This window comes from Hyperolius riggenbachi, chromosome 11, assembly GCF_040937935.1.
Source record: "Hyperolius riggenbachi isolate aHypRig1 chromosome 11, aHypRig1.pri, whole genome shotgun sequence".
Lineage (NCBI taxonomy): Eukaryota > Metazoa > Chordata > Amphibia > Anura > Hyperoliidae > Hyperolius > Hyperolius riggenbachi.
The window spans coordinates 13,465,418-13,478,515 of NC_090656.1; the positions used below are offsets into that span (position 1 = coordinate 13,465,418).

A 13,098-nucleotide genomic window follows, 5' to 3' on the forward strand; every position below is an offset into this window, starting at 1 on the left:
CCCTTCGGTGTGCAGCGCTACGGTTGAGTTGTCTGTCTCTGAGATGTTTGAGCACAAGAGGAAATTGCCAGCAAATGACCCCCGGGCCGTGGCAGTAACAGCCAGCCAGCATAGCCAAGCTTCTGGCCTGCGAAATGCTGCCATATCGAGTGGTGGAGACAAACAGCTTCAAGGGCATGATGTCAGTGGCCATCCCACGTTACGTGGTTCCCAGCCGCTACCACTTTGCGCGCTCTGCAGTGCCTGAGTTGCATGAGCACGTGGTCAGCTAAATAACCCGAAGCTTGAAGAATGCCGTTGCCTGCAAGGTTCACCTCACCACTGACACCTGGACGAGTGCGTTCGGCCAGGGTCGATACATCTCCCTTACCGCGCACTGGGTGAACCTTGTGGAGCCTGGCAGCGATTCCTCACCTGCTACGGCGCGGGTGTTGCCCACGCCGCAAACAGCTGGATAACAACAGCAGCACCTACCTCTCTGACTCCTTCTCCTCCAACGCATCTCAAAGCTGTACCTCATCCGGAAATGCTAACCCAGCACCAGCAGCAGTAGGATCGTGGAAGCAGTGCAGCACAGCTGTTGGCATGCGTCAGCAAGCGTTGCTGAAGCTGATCTGCCTTGGGGATAAGCAGCACACAGGGGAGGAAATTTGGAGGGGAATAAAGGAACAGACGGATTTGTGGCTGGCACCGCTGGACCTGAAACCGGGCATGAAGCTAGACACCTGGCACGAACTGGCAATGTACGCAATAGAGGTGCTGGCTTGCCCGGCAGCCAGCGTTATGTCGGAACGCTGTTTCAGTGCTGCCGGAGGCATCATCACAGATCGGCGTATCCGCCTCTCCACAGAAAATGCAGACCGTCTGACTCAAATTAAAATGAATCAATCCTGGATTGGAAACGACTACGCAACACTCCTGGACCCCAACCAAGTAACATGACCGATGAACATCTGGGATGGTTTAGCGTTTCCGGTCCCTGTTTATTGAACCTCTCATCTGTATTACATTTATGACTGCATGGCGGCAAAAAGCATTGCTGCTATATCCGCACGCTTTTTGTCCTCATGCAAGGCCTGGGTTGTTGTGTCTCACAAAGCGTGGCCTTCTCCTCCTGCGCCTCCTCCTGTTCCATCACGTGTGCTGCTGCTGCTGCTGCTGCTGCTGGGTTACCGTTGCCGGTCCCTGTTTATGGAACCTCTTATCTTTATTACATTTATGACTACATGGCGGTACAAAGCATGCTATCCGCACGCTTTTTGTCCTCATGCAAGGCCTGGGTTGTTGTGTCTCACAAAGCGTGGCCTTCTCCTCCTGCGCCTCCTCCTGTTCCATCACGTGTGCTGCTGCTGCTGCTGCTGGGTTACCGTTGCCGGTCCCTGTTTATGGAACCTCTTATCTTTATTACATTTATGACTACATGGCGGTACAAAGCATGCTATCCGCACGCTTTTTGTCCTCATGCAAGGCCTGGGTTGTTGTGTCTCACAAAGCGTGGCCTTCTCCTCCTGCGCCTCCTCCTGTTCCATCACGTGTGCTGCTGCTGGGTTAGCGTTGCCGCGTGGTCCCTGTTTATTGAACCACTTATCTTTATTACATTTATGACTGCATGGTGGTACAAAGCATGCTATCCGCACGCTTCTTGTCCTCATGCAAGGCCTGGGTTGTTGTGTCTCAAAGCGTGGCCTTCTCCTCCTGCGCCACCCTCCTCCTGTTCCATCACGTGTGCTGCTGCTGGGTTAGCATTACCGGTCCCTTTTCCTGGAACCTCTTATATGTATTACATTTATGACTGCATGCCGACAAAAAGCATGTTACCTGTGCAAAGAAAACAGACATTTCCCGCATTTAAAAGACAGTTTTCCCTTTGAAACTTTAAAATCGATTTTCTCAAAAACTATAAGCTCTTTTTGCTAAATTTTTTTTTCCTCTTGTACCCACTCCCAAGGTGCACATACCCTGTAAATTTGGGGTATGTAGCATGTAAGGAGGCTTTACAAACCACAAAAGTTCGGGTCCCCATTGACTTCCATTATGTTCGGAGTTCGGGTCGAACACCCGAACATCGCGGCCATGTTCGGCCTGTTCGGCCCGAACCCGAACATCTAGATGTTCGCCCAACACTACATGGAGGCAATCAGCCCGTGGCACTGCTCAGGTGTTATGGACGCCCAGGATGCTTCGATAGCGGCCTTAAGCTCATCCAGAGTGTTGGGTCTTGCGTCTCTCAACTTTCTCTTCACAATATCCCCCAGATTCTCTATGGGGTTCAGGTCAGGAGAGTTGGCAGGCCAATTGAGCACAGTAATACCATGGTCAGTAAAGCATTTACCAGTGGTTTTGGCACTGTGAGCAGGTGCCAGGTCGTGCTGAAATCTTCATCTCCATAAAGCTTTTGAGCAGATGGAAGCATGAGGTCCTCCAAAATCTCCTGATAGCTAGCTGCATTGACCCTGCCCTTGATAAAACACAGTGGACCAACACCAGCAGCTGACATGGCACCCCAGACCATCACTGACTGTGGGTACTTGACACTGGACTTCAGGCATTTTGGCATTTCCCTCTCCCCAGTCTTCCTCCAGACTCTGGCTCCTTGATTTCCGAATGACATGGAAAAGTTGCTTTCATTCAAAAAAAGTACTTTGGACCACTGAGCAACAGTCCAGTGCTGCTTCTCTGTAGCCCAGGTCAGGCGCTTCTGCCGCTGTTTCTGGTTCAAAAGTGGCTTTACCTGGGGAATGCCGCACCTGTAGCCCATTCCCTGCACACGCCTGTACACGGTGGCTCTGGATGTTTCTACTCCAGACTCAGTCCACTGCTTCCGCAGGTCCCCCAAGGTCTGGAATCGGTCCTTCTCCACAATCTTCCTCAGGGTCCGGTCACCTCTTCTCGTTGTGCAGCGTTTTCTGCCACACTTTTTCCTTCCCACAGACTTCCCACTGAGGTGCCTTGATACAGCACTCTGGGAACAGCCTATTCATTCAGAAATTTCTTTCTGTGTCTTACCCTCTTGCTTGAGGGTGTCAATGATGGCTTTCTGGACAGCAGTCAGGTCGGCAGTCTTACCCATGATTGCGGTTTTGAGTAATGAACCAGGCTGGGAGTTTTTAAAAGCCTCAAGAATCTTTTGCAGGTGTTTAAAGTTAACTAATTGATTCAGATGATTAGGTTAATAGTTGGTTCAGAGAACCTTTTCATGATATGCTAATTTTTTGAGATAGGAATTTGGGGTTTTCATGAGCTGTATGCCCAAATCATCAATATTAAAACAATAAAAGGCTTGAACTACTTCAGTTGTGTGTAATGAATCTAAAATATATGAAAGTCTAATGTTTATCAGTACATTACAGAAAATAATGAACTTTATCACAATATGCTAATTTTTTAAGAAGGACCTCTATTGTGGCCCAATACCCGGTGCCCACTGTAGACGATATTCCAGCACCGTAAAAAGCCATGCCAGCTCTTGGCTATACTATATACTATATCCGAGCACCCATTGCTGATTACGAACCGCCACAACTGAATCTGAACCACCAGAACAGAACGGTACTTGGCAATTATAGCCAGAACCGGATTTAGGCCAAGGCCACCTAGGCCATGGCCTAGGGCACCACAGGAGCAGGGGCACCCAGGCAGCAGGCTAAACTGAATGCAGGGAGATCAGTCGAGTGCCTGAGCGTGGTACTCTGCTGCTAGCTACCTGTGCAGCAGCCACCTTGCTCTTTGAGCACGTTGGCGTTGTGGCATGAGGCTATAGACTTGGGCAGCACTGGAGACGGAAAGGAAGAGGAAGCTTCTGCACTGGAGAGGAGCGGAGAAATGAGTGACACTGATGGCCGCTGTGGTGTGAAGGCGAGCTGGCTACCTATACTGAAGGGGGGGGGGGAGGAATTAAGGGAGTCATCTGGCTACCTATACTGGAGGGAAAGGGGGAGGGGTTATCTGGCTACCTATACTGGAGCAAAAGGGGGAGGGGTGATCTGGCTAAAAGATGAACAATGTGCTCGGAGATTGCCGTCATTGAAAAATCCAGCCTTCAGGATCTTCAGATCAGCCTTCAGGATAAAGATCGCGATGCATGGGAATCTTAAAGTGAACCTCCAGACTAAAAATCTACTCAGCAGCACTGAAAAGGCTTGGTGTTTCTTTACAGTTTCACAGCATCAGAACTTTGTTTTTCTTACCCAAACCTCATTTTTAGCTGCACAAAAGCTAAGCTCTGCCCCATCAAAGAAATCTGCCCAGGCATTTTTCCCCTAATGCTGTGCAAAGCATGATGGGATTTCTGATGTTGTTGTTCTCGTTCTGCTGTTTTGGCGCAAATTTGTTTTATTAAATTTTGAATTTGAGATTTGAAGCCTAGTGCGCGCATTGGGAGGGGTGATCAGGACACAGGACAGTTTGAACTGTCTCATGCTCCCTGTCACCTCCTTTCAACCAAAAAGATGGCTGCCCCATGAAATCACAAACATTTGCCTGTTCTTTTAAAACTGGGTGGGTAGGAGATTACTGTATATTACCTATCTATTTTAATTAACATAACTAATGTTACTTAATGACAGTAGGTTTGTTTAGGTTGAAGTTCCTCTTTAACTTTGATAGTTTTCCTTTAAGTAGAGTAAAGTTCCTGTAAAATGTGACGGACATCCAGCCTGACACCTTTCCGTCGCCGCGGTTCCTAAATAGCGATTTTGTTTCATATTTTATTTATAACAACAAAGCATTTTTTTTTGCTAGAACGCTGTCGGGGAGGCTAAATGATGGCAGTAACGAGGCGGCCTGACAATCAAACTGTCTGCTGCGCATCACTCTGTCTACGCGTTTCCAGCGCTCCTCCAAACCTGCAGAAACAAGAACTCCCTCCGGTAAATAAGTCATTAGAAGCCTCAACTCGTATTTATAGTTTTTGGCGGCTTCAAGTTTACCTACCAAATAAAACTTGTGCTTAATTCGGCAGCTCGGGGAGTGGTGATGGTGTATGGTAACCATAGCAACCCAGTTTCAATTTAGTAGAGGGTTCAGCGGCCCACGAAGGGTCGCCCTCATCGTTCCTGGGCTGCTTCATTACGTTTTGCTTCTTTTTGTGGTTTGGCTCTTGTTACAAAGTCATCTACAATGAAGTGAGACCGTTTTTTAGGTTGTTCGTTGCCTAAAAATGACTCCTCTTCTTCAGATTCACACTTGCCTTGGTTTCTGTAAAACGAGCCGTTTCCTGGACCCCTGAACAGGGAAATGACTTCTCCTGTGTACCCCTGAATATCTGCATGGGACTCCCTGTGCTTTCACCTCCTGAGTCACCTGATCTGCACACTTTATGTGAGGTTGGACCACCAGAGATTTGGCCAAGCCAGGTAATCAGGCCCGGATTTACATCACAGGAGCCTATAGGCACAGACCTCCTGGCACCCTAGACTCCGCCCTCCATGCATGCAGGCCTGGATTTACATCACAGGAGCCTATAGGCACAGACCTCCTGGCACCCTAGACTCCGGCCACCATGAACCCACAAACCCCCGCCAAACTGCACTGCAAGTGTGCTGGCTGTCCCTGCTGTCTCTTCTTCCTTACTTCCCTTTCCTGGTGTAGGTAGCTATAAGCAGGGGCGTAACTAGACTTAATAGGCCCCCCCTGCAAAAATGATAGCATAGGGCCCCACTGGTCCCTGAACCCCATGCGGGTCACATGATCAGGAGCCAGCGAATGGCAGCAGAGAGTGTTCTACTGTGGAGCAGCATCTGCAAGCAGGAATAAAATTACACACTCTCCTACACATAGTTTTTGTGAGTGAATGGGGAGGTTTCTTTGCTAATTGGCTGCACTTGCGGTTGGGGAGAGGGAGGAGGAGGGCGCCCCCAAAGGCTGTGGGCCCCCCTGCGATGGCAGGGGTTGCAGGGGTGATTGCTACGCCCGTACAGGTGCCATTTAGTATTAGGTAGCTAGGGGTTCCCCCAGTTGAAGGTAGATCTCATCAGTGGAATGCTGAGAGTCAGGTGAGAAGCCTCTCATTTAAACTCCACTTGGGCCTCTGCATAGGGAAAGAAAAGAGGGAGGCACTCAGGGAGGGGAGTGAGCCGCCCCTCCATCCTCAGGCGCCTGTAGGCTTGTGCCTTTAGTGCCTTATGGTAAATCTGTCCCTGCAGGTAATTAATGACAGCTGGTTGGCTTCCAACAAAAGCCATCTGCCTGCTTTTTTGCCACTACTGTAAGGCCACACCCCCTCGGACCTTTTACACACCCCTCAGTGCGGATCAGGCCATTGGGGAGCGGGGAACGCCAGGCATCTAATAGTCGCCTTTTGTTACGTTTTTGCCCATGCAATGCGCATAGTAGCCCATCGGTTACTACACTGGAAATAATGGTTGTAGCCAACCGTAGGCAACCAGATCCAACTGGCGGTTATTTGGGCGCCAGGGTTAGTGTTAGAAATTAGGAAGGGGGCATTTTTAGGCCCTTGAAGAGGGGGAGTTAGTGTTAGGTATTAGGTATATGTGTGTGTGTGTTTGTAGGCGGGGTAGTTTTAGGCACTAGGAGGGGAGGGTTCAAGCGAAAATGAGAGCCAGGTGAGTTCAAGGTAAAATATTAGTAATGTCAATTAGCAATATACACTGAGTGAGCAAAAAACTAGAGACACCCCTTATTTGAAAGTAAACCAGTCCAACAGTGACGTAGAGTGACGTAACAATGCAGAGTTACTTATACAGGAACGCTCAGGTTTGGACAATGTAGTTATCACGGAAGTTAATGTAAAAATGGGTAAGGCAAAAGAAATAAAGGGAAACTGAAATGAGAGGTTTATGGAGGCTACAATATTTATTTCCTTTTAAGCAATACCAGTTGCCTGGCTGTCCTGCTGCTCCTCTGCCTCTAATACTTTTAGCCCCCGGCCCTGAACAAGCATGCAGCAGATCAGGTGTTTCTGATATTATTGTCAGATCTGACAAGATTAGCTGCATGTTTGTTTCTGTTGTGATTCAGACACTACTGCAGCCAAATAGATCAGTAGGGCTGCCTGGAAACTGATATTGTTTAAAAGGAAATACATATGGCAGCCCCCATATACTTCTCGCTTCAGGTTCCCTTTAAGTGAAGGGGAAGAAGAGCTGACGCTAGCATCTCTGAAAGAGGACTCTTTTAGGATTTTCTCGCTCAACAGTATTTTGTGTGTTTAGAGAGCGGCAGTTGAGGGAGAAAAAACAAAATAAAACAAAAATTAAAATAAGGACTCACTGTAAAAAGGCGGGTGAACGAGAGAGGTGAAAGGCAAGTAGCACAAATAGTCCGCAGCAACATAAGGGCAACAACATGACAAATAACAGCTGAATTCAATGCAGGTGCATCACAAAGCATATTCTAAAGCACAAGACAGACTTTGCAAAGGATGGGCATTAGCAGCAGGAAACAATCAAGAGTGCTTGTTATATCACAGAAAATCAAATTATTTAAACTGAACACATGATGTACCTGCAAATGAATATTCCATAGTTAACTCATTGTCAGTTCCTCTCAGAAGCTCACCATTTTCTTCTATTCATTCCTTCCAGTTCTGACAAGATTTTGTCAGAACTAAAATACACCAGTTGTTGTCAGTTATATATCAGTTGCTGTCAATTGTAACTGAAAAGACAGCTCATGTGCAAGGTAGAATGGAAGAGAGAACCGCAACGGTGTCTTCACAAAGATTCTTTATTTAGGACATATCCTAGTACAGCCAAACCTCCTAGCTAGGAGGTTTGGCTGTACTAGGATATGTCCTAAATAAAGAATCTTTGTGAAGACACAGTTGCGGATCTCTCTTCCATTCTACATTGATCGGGCCGGGCTGCCTTTGATCCTGCAATGTCTGTCACAGCACAGTGGAGCGGTTTTCCACGTTGCACTTCATGTGCAAGGTAATGTCCATGTTTCCCTATGGCTCAAGTGAACGATATTACTGGTTAACAGTGTGCTGACCAGGAAGCTGTTACAGGTTCATCAATATTTTTAAAATGGAGGACAGAGAATTCCATTGATCACAGTGGACAAACAGGATGCAGGAGAGGAGAAAGAGACTGATGAGTAGACAACATGGGAGGTGAGTGTGATGTGTGTGTGTTTATTTTGACTTTTAATTTTCAGTTCAGGTTTTCTTTAAAGGACCACTGTTGCCAGAATCTTAAATTTGAAAACATATGTAAACACGTATAAATAAGAAGTATGTTTCTTCCAGAGTAAAATGAGCCATAAATTACTTTCCTCCTATGTTGCTGTCACTTACAGTAGAAATCTGACCTTACCGACAGGTTTTGGGCTAGTCCATCTCTCCATAGGGGATTCTCAGCATAACCTTTATTATTTATAAAGAAACTCCCTGAAAAAGATTTATACAAAGATGCTGGCCAGCCTCCCTGCTCGCTGCACACTTTTTTTGGGCAGTTGGACGGAGCAACTGCCATTCACTAAGTGCTTTTGAAAATAAAGAAAACCCTGAGAACACCCTATGAGGAGGTGTGCTAGTCCAAAACCTGATGGTTCTGTCAGATGTCTACTACTTACTGTAAGTGGCAGCAACATAGGAGAAAAGTCATTTATGGCTCATTTTACTCTGGAAGAAATGTACTTCCTATCTGTATACGTTTACATAGATTTTAAATTGTGAGATTTTTGCGACAGAGGTCCTCTAAGAATGTTACATATTGGAATAGCTAATGCAGTATTTATACCCAACTCTATATACATACCATGAACTCTGTATTAAATTTTAAAATACAGTAAGTGAAAGTATATTGACCTTGGGAGAGCCATGGAACCCAGTCTATAAGCACAGCAGAGCCCACAAACAGCAGAAGAAGTTGGCCTTCCCCACTGTGAGTACTGCCAGTGATTTGTGCTGGTTGGTTGAGGCTTCTGGTTAGTGGAGTTCCCAATAACCAAGACTCTACTGTATGTTGTTTTACATGTTATATGAGCAGGGCTGGTTCTTTCATGAAGCAAAGTGAAACACTTGCATCAGGCAGCACAGATTACAGGGGCAGCATGTTTGTACTGTGTGTTAACACTAACAGCATGCAGTCAGAGTTGGAGGAGACGCAAGTGGAGAGTGAGATGAAGAGGTCATCATTGGGGAGAAAAGCAGCTTGTTGTGCTGTGTGAGGAGTCTGGCAGTGAGTGAGGAGGAGAAGGCAGGAGAGCATCATTGGGGAAAAGCAGCTTGTGCTGTGTGAGGCGTCTGACAGTGAGTGAGGAGAGGGGAGGCAGGAGAGCATCATTGGGGAAAAGCAGCTTGTTGTGCTGTGTGAGGAGTCTGGCAGTGAGTGAGGAGGAGGAGGCAGGAGAGCATCATTGGGGAAAAGCAGCTTGTGCTGTGTGAGGCGTCTGACAGTGAGTGAGGAGAGGGGAGGCAGGAGAGCATCATTGGGGAAAAGCAGCTTGTTGTGCTGTGTGAGGAGTCTGGCAGTGAGTGAGGAGGAGGCGGCAGGAGAGCATCATTGGGGAAAAGCAGCTTGTGCTGTGTGAGGAGTCTGACAGTGAGTGAGGGGGGAGGAGACAGGAGAGTAGCATTGGGGAAAAGCAGCTTGTTGTGCTGTGTGAGGAGTCTGGCAGTGAGTGAGGAGGAGGAGGCAGGAGAGCATCATTGGGGAAAAGCAGCTTGTTGTGCTGTGTGAGGAGTCTGGCAGTGAGTGAGGAGGAGGCGGCAGGAGAGCATCATTGGGGAAAAGCAGCTTGTGCTGTGTGAGGAGTCTGACAGTGAGTGAGGGGGGAGGAGACAGGAGAGTAGCATTGGGGAAAAGCAGCTTGTTGTGCTGTGTGAGGAGTCTGACAGTGAGTGAGTAGGGGGGAGGCAGGAGAGCAGCATTGGGGAAAAGCAGCTTGTGCTGTGTGAGGAGTCTGACAGTGAGTGAGGGGGGAGGAGACAGGAGAGTAGCATTGGGGAAAAGCAGCTTGTTGTGCTGTGTGAGGAGTCGAGCAGTGAGTGAGGAGGAGGCGGCAGGAGAGCATCATTGGGGAAAAGCAGCTTGTGCTGTGTGAGGAGTCTGACAGTGAGTGAGGAGGGGAGAGGCAGCAGAGCCGGATTAAGGCTAAATGGGGCCCTAAGCAAAGTAACTGATTTGGGCCCCCCATCATGTCGTAATAGAATCAGAAGATGCAGCTGCACAGCAATATGTCGCACACACCGGGCAGCCGAGCTACTGGTTGCTATGGGCAACAGCCCGCTTTCCTCTGTGGGTGCACAATGCAGGGAATAGCAGCGGCAAAATGCAGAGTGAGAGATGAATGGCTGGGACATTTGCACTCAGGGGCTGGGGCACCCCTGTGAAGAGGGCGCCAGATATCACAGCAGCAGCACTTTCCCCCTGCATCTCCAGCCTGGCAATAGCAGAAAGCTCTGGACACCGCCAAACCGGAAGCCGTTCCCCAGACAGAATTACATAACCACTCCCACCACCGAACAACCAATTTCCTCCCAAACTAGACAACCACCATGCAGCCTCCATCCCAGTGAATACGATAGTCCAGCAGAGAAGGCAGCCGCAGTGGGGGAGAATGACAGCACCAGATGAATCACATTCACCTATTGCGATCCAAGCAATAGAGGTCCCGTCATCTGGAGCCCATCTGTCTCCTCTAGAGTGCTGCCGCTCTGTTACTACTACTATTACTACTTCCTACTTCATGTCTGATCTGAGAATCAGGAAGTTCAGAGCGAGCGGCTGCACTGTAGAAGAGACAGATGGGTTTCAGATGACGGGATCTCTATTGCTTGGATCATGGATAGGTGAGTGAGCGTTTGCCATCTGCTGCTATCATTCTTGCTGCAGCTGTGGTTCTCTGTGGGAAGGGAGGGTGGAGTGGGCAGTGGCAGAGCGCACAGTAGCAGGAGGGGGACCTAGGAGGAGAGCATGGCTCTGAAGACAATCAGCAGCGCACGGCATCATTTGACAAGACAAGACAAATAACATTTATATCGCGCTTTTCTCCTGGTGGACTCAAAGCACCAGAGCTGCAGCAACTAGGACGCGCCCTATAGGCAGTAGCAGTGTAAGAGAGACTTGCCTACGGTCTCCTACTGAATAGGTGCTGGCTTACTGAACAGGCAGAGCTGAGATTCGAACCCTGGTCTCCTGTGTCAGCGGCAGAGCCCTTAAAGGGGAACTGAAGTAAGAGGTATACAGAGGCTGCCATATTTATTTCCTTTTAATCAATACCAGTTGCCTGGCAGCCCTGCTGGTCTATATCTCTGCAGTAGTATCTAAATAACACCAGAAACAAGCATGCAGCTAGTCTTGTCAGATCTGACTTTAAAGTCTGAAACACCTGATCTGCTGCATGCTTGTTCAGGGGCTAATAGTATTAGAGGCAGAGGATCAACAGGGCTGTCAGGCAACTGGTATTGCTTAAAAGAAAATAAACATGGCAGCCTCCATACACCTCTCTCTTCAGTTCCCCTTTAAAGGGACTCCAAGCAGAGCCTGTGGATATGCCTTTAAGCATACCCACAACTAATTCATTACATCCTCACACCTACCAGCATGATGTTTGTAATTATATCCCCCTGGGTTCCTTATATTTCATTGCATTGTGCTGAATCGAGCTGCCAACTTTGGAGAAAAGTTGTCCTGTGGCCGTGATTTTGATCGTGAAAATATCAAAAACTAAAAGGCATAGAGCAGCTGTTTATATATCATTGGAAAGAGGAGAAAAAGAGCTTTAAAATGATATGCATCTTTCCATAGTTACTGCACTGCTCAGAGTCCCTTTAACCATTATACCATCCAGCAACCGCTGACTTTGGAGAAAAGTCGTCCTGTGGCCACGATTTCTATCGCGAAAATATCGAAAACTAAAAGGCATAGAGCAGCTGTTTGTATATCATTGGAAAGAGGAGAAAGAGAGCTTTAAAATGATATGAATCTTTCCATAGTTACTGCACTGCTCAGAGTCCCTTTAACCATTATACCATCCAGCCACCGCTGACTTTGGAGAAAAGTCGTCCTGTGGCCGCGATTTCAATCGCGAAAATATCGAAAACTAAAAGGCATAGAGCAGCCGTTTAGATATCATTGGAAAGAGGAGAAAGAGAGCTTTAAAATGATATGCATATTTCTATAGTTACTGCACTGCTCAGAGTCCCTTTAACCATTATACCATCCAGCCACCTCTGACTTTGGAGAAAAGTCGTCCTGTGGCCACGATTTCGATCGCGAAAATATCGAAAACTAAAAGGCATAGAGCAGCTGTTTATATATCATTGGAAAGAGGAGAAAGAGAGCTGTAAAATAATATGCATCTTTCCATAGTTACTGCACTGCTCAGAGTCCCTTTAACCATTATAACATCCAGCCACCGCTGACAGGATGGCAAGGGCTGGTTTATGTGCTAATGGGGCCCCTTTGACTCTGAATGGGGGCCCCAAGCGACTGCTTTTGTTGCCTGGTCGGTAATCCGGCCCTGAGAGGCAGGAGAGCATCATTGGGGAAAAGCAGCTTGCCGTGCTGTGTGAGGAGTCTGACAGTGAGTGAGGAGGGGGGAGGCAGGAGAGCATCATTGGGGAAAAGCAGCTTGTGCTGTGTGAGGAGTCTGACAGTGAGTGAGGAGGAGGCGGCAGGAGAGCATCATTGGGGAAAAGCAGCTTGTGCTATGTGAGGAGTCTGACAGTGAGTGAGGAGGGGGGAGGCAGGAGAGCATCATTGGGGAAAAGCAGCTTGTTGTGCTGTGTGAGGAGTCTGGCAGTGAGTGAGGAGGGGGGAGGCAGAGGAGCATCATTGGGGAAAAGCAGCTTGTTGTGCTGTGTGAGGAGTCTGACAGTGAGTGAGGAGGGGGAGGCAGGAGATCATCATTGGGGAAAAGCAGCTTGTTGTGCTGTGTGAGGAGTCTGACAGTGAGTGAGGAGGGGGGAGGCAGGAGAGCAGCAGTGTTTCATTTGAATTGCACAGCAGAAGGGAGGAGGTGGCACTGCTGTCCTGACTCAGGAGGACGGCCGACTGGCTGAGGGTGAGCAGTTTATTTGTCACAGACTCACAGCCAGCCAGCCAGCTGGTGTGCTATTGTGTTGAGCTGCAGCATGTCATGTGAGGACATTAAATGAAGCAGAGTAAATTGTCGGGTGCTGTGCGATCA

The 13,098-nt window shown here is 48.1% G+C and overlaps 1 protein-coding gene across 6 annotated transcripts in view; it reads right to left on the minus strand.

Moving 5' to 3' along the window:
* The window catches only part of LOC137538028 (serine/threonine-protein kinase Nek11-like), a 468,978-nt gene that overhangs the window by 100,485 nt on the left and 355,395 nt on the right, over positions 1 to 13,098 (minus strand). The window lies entirely within an intron of this gene.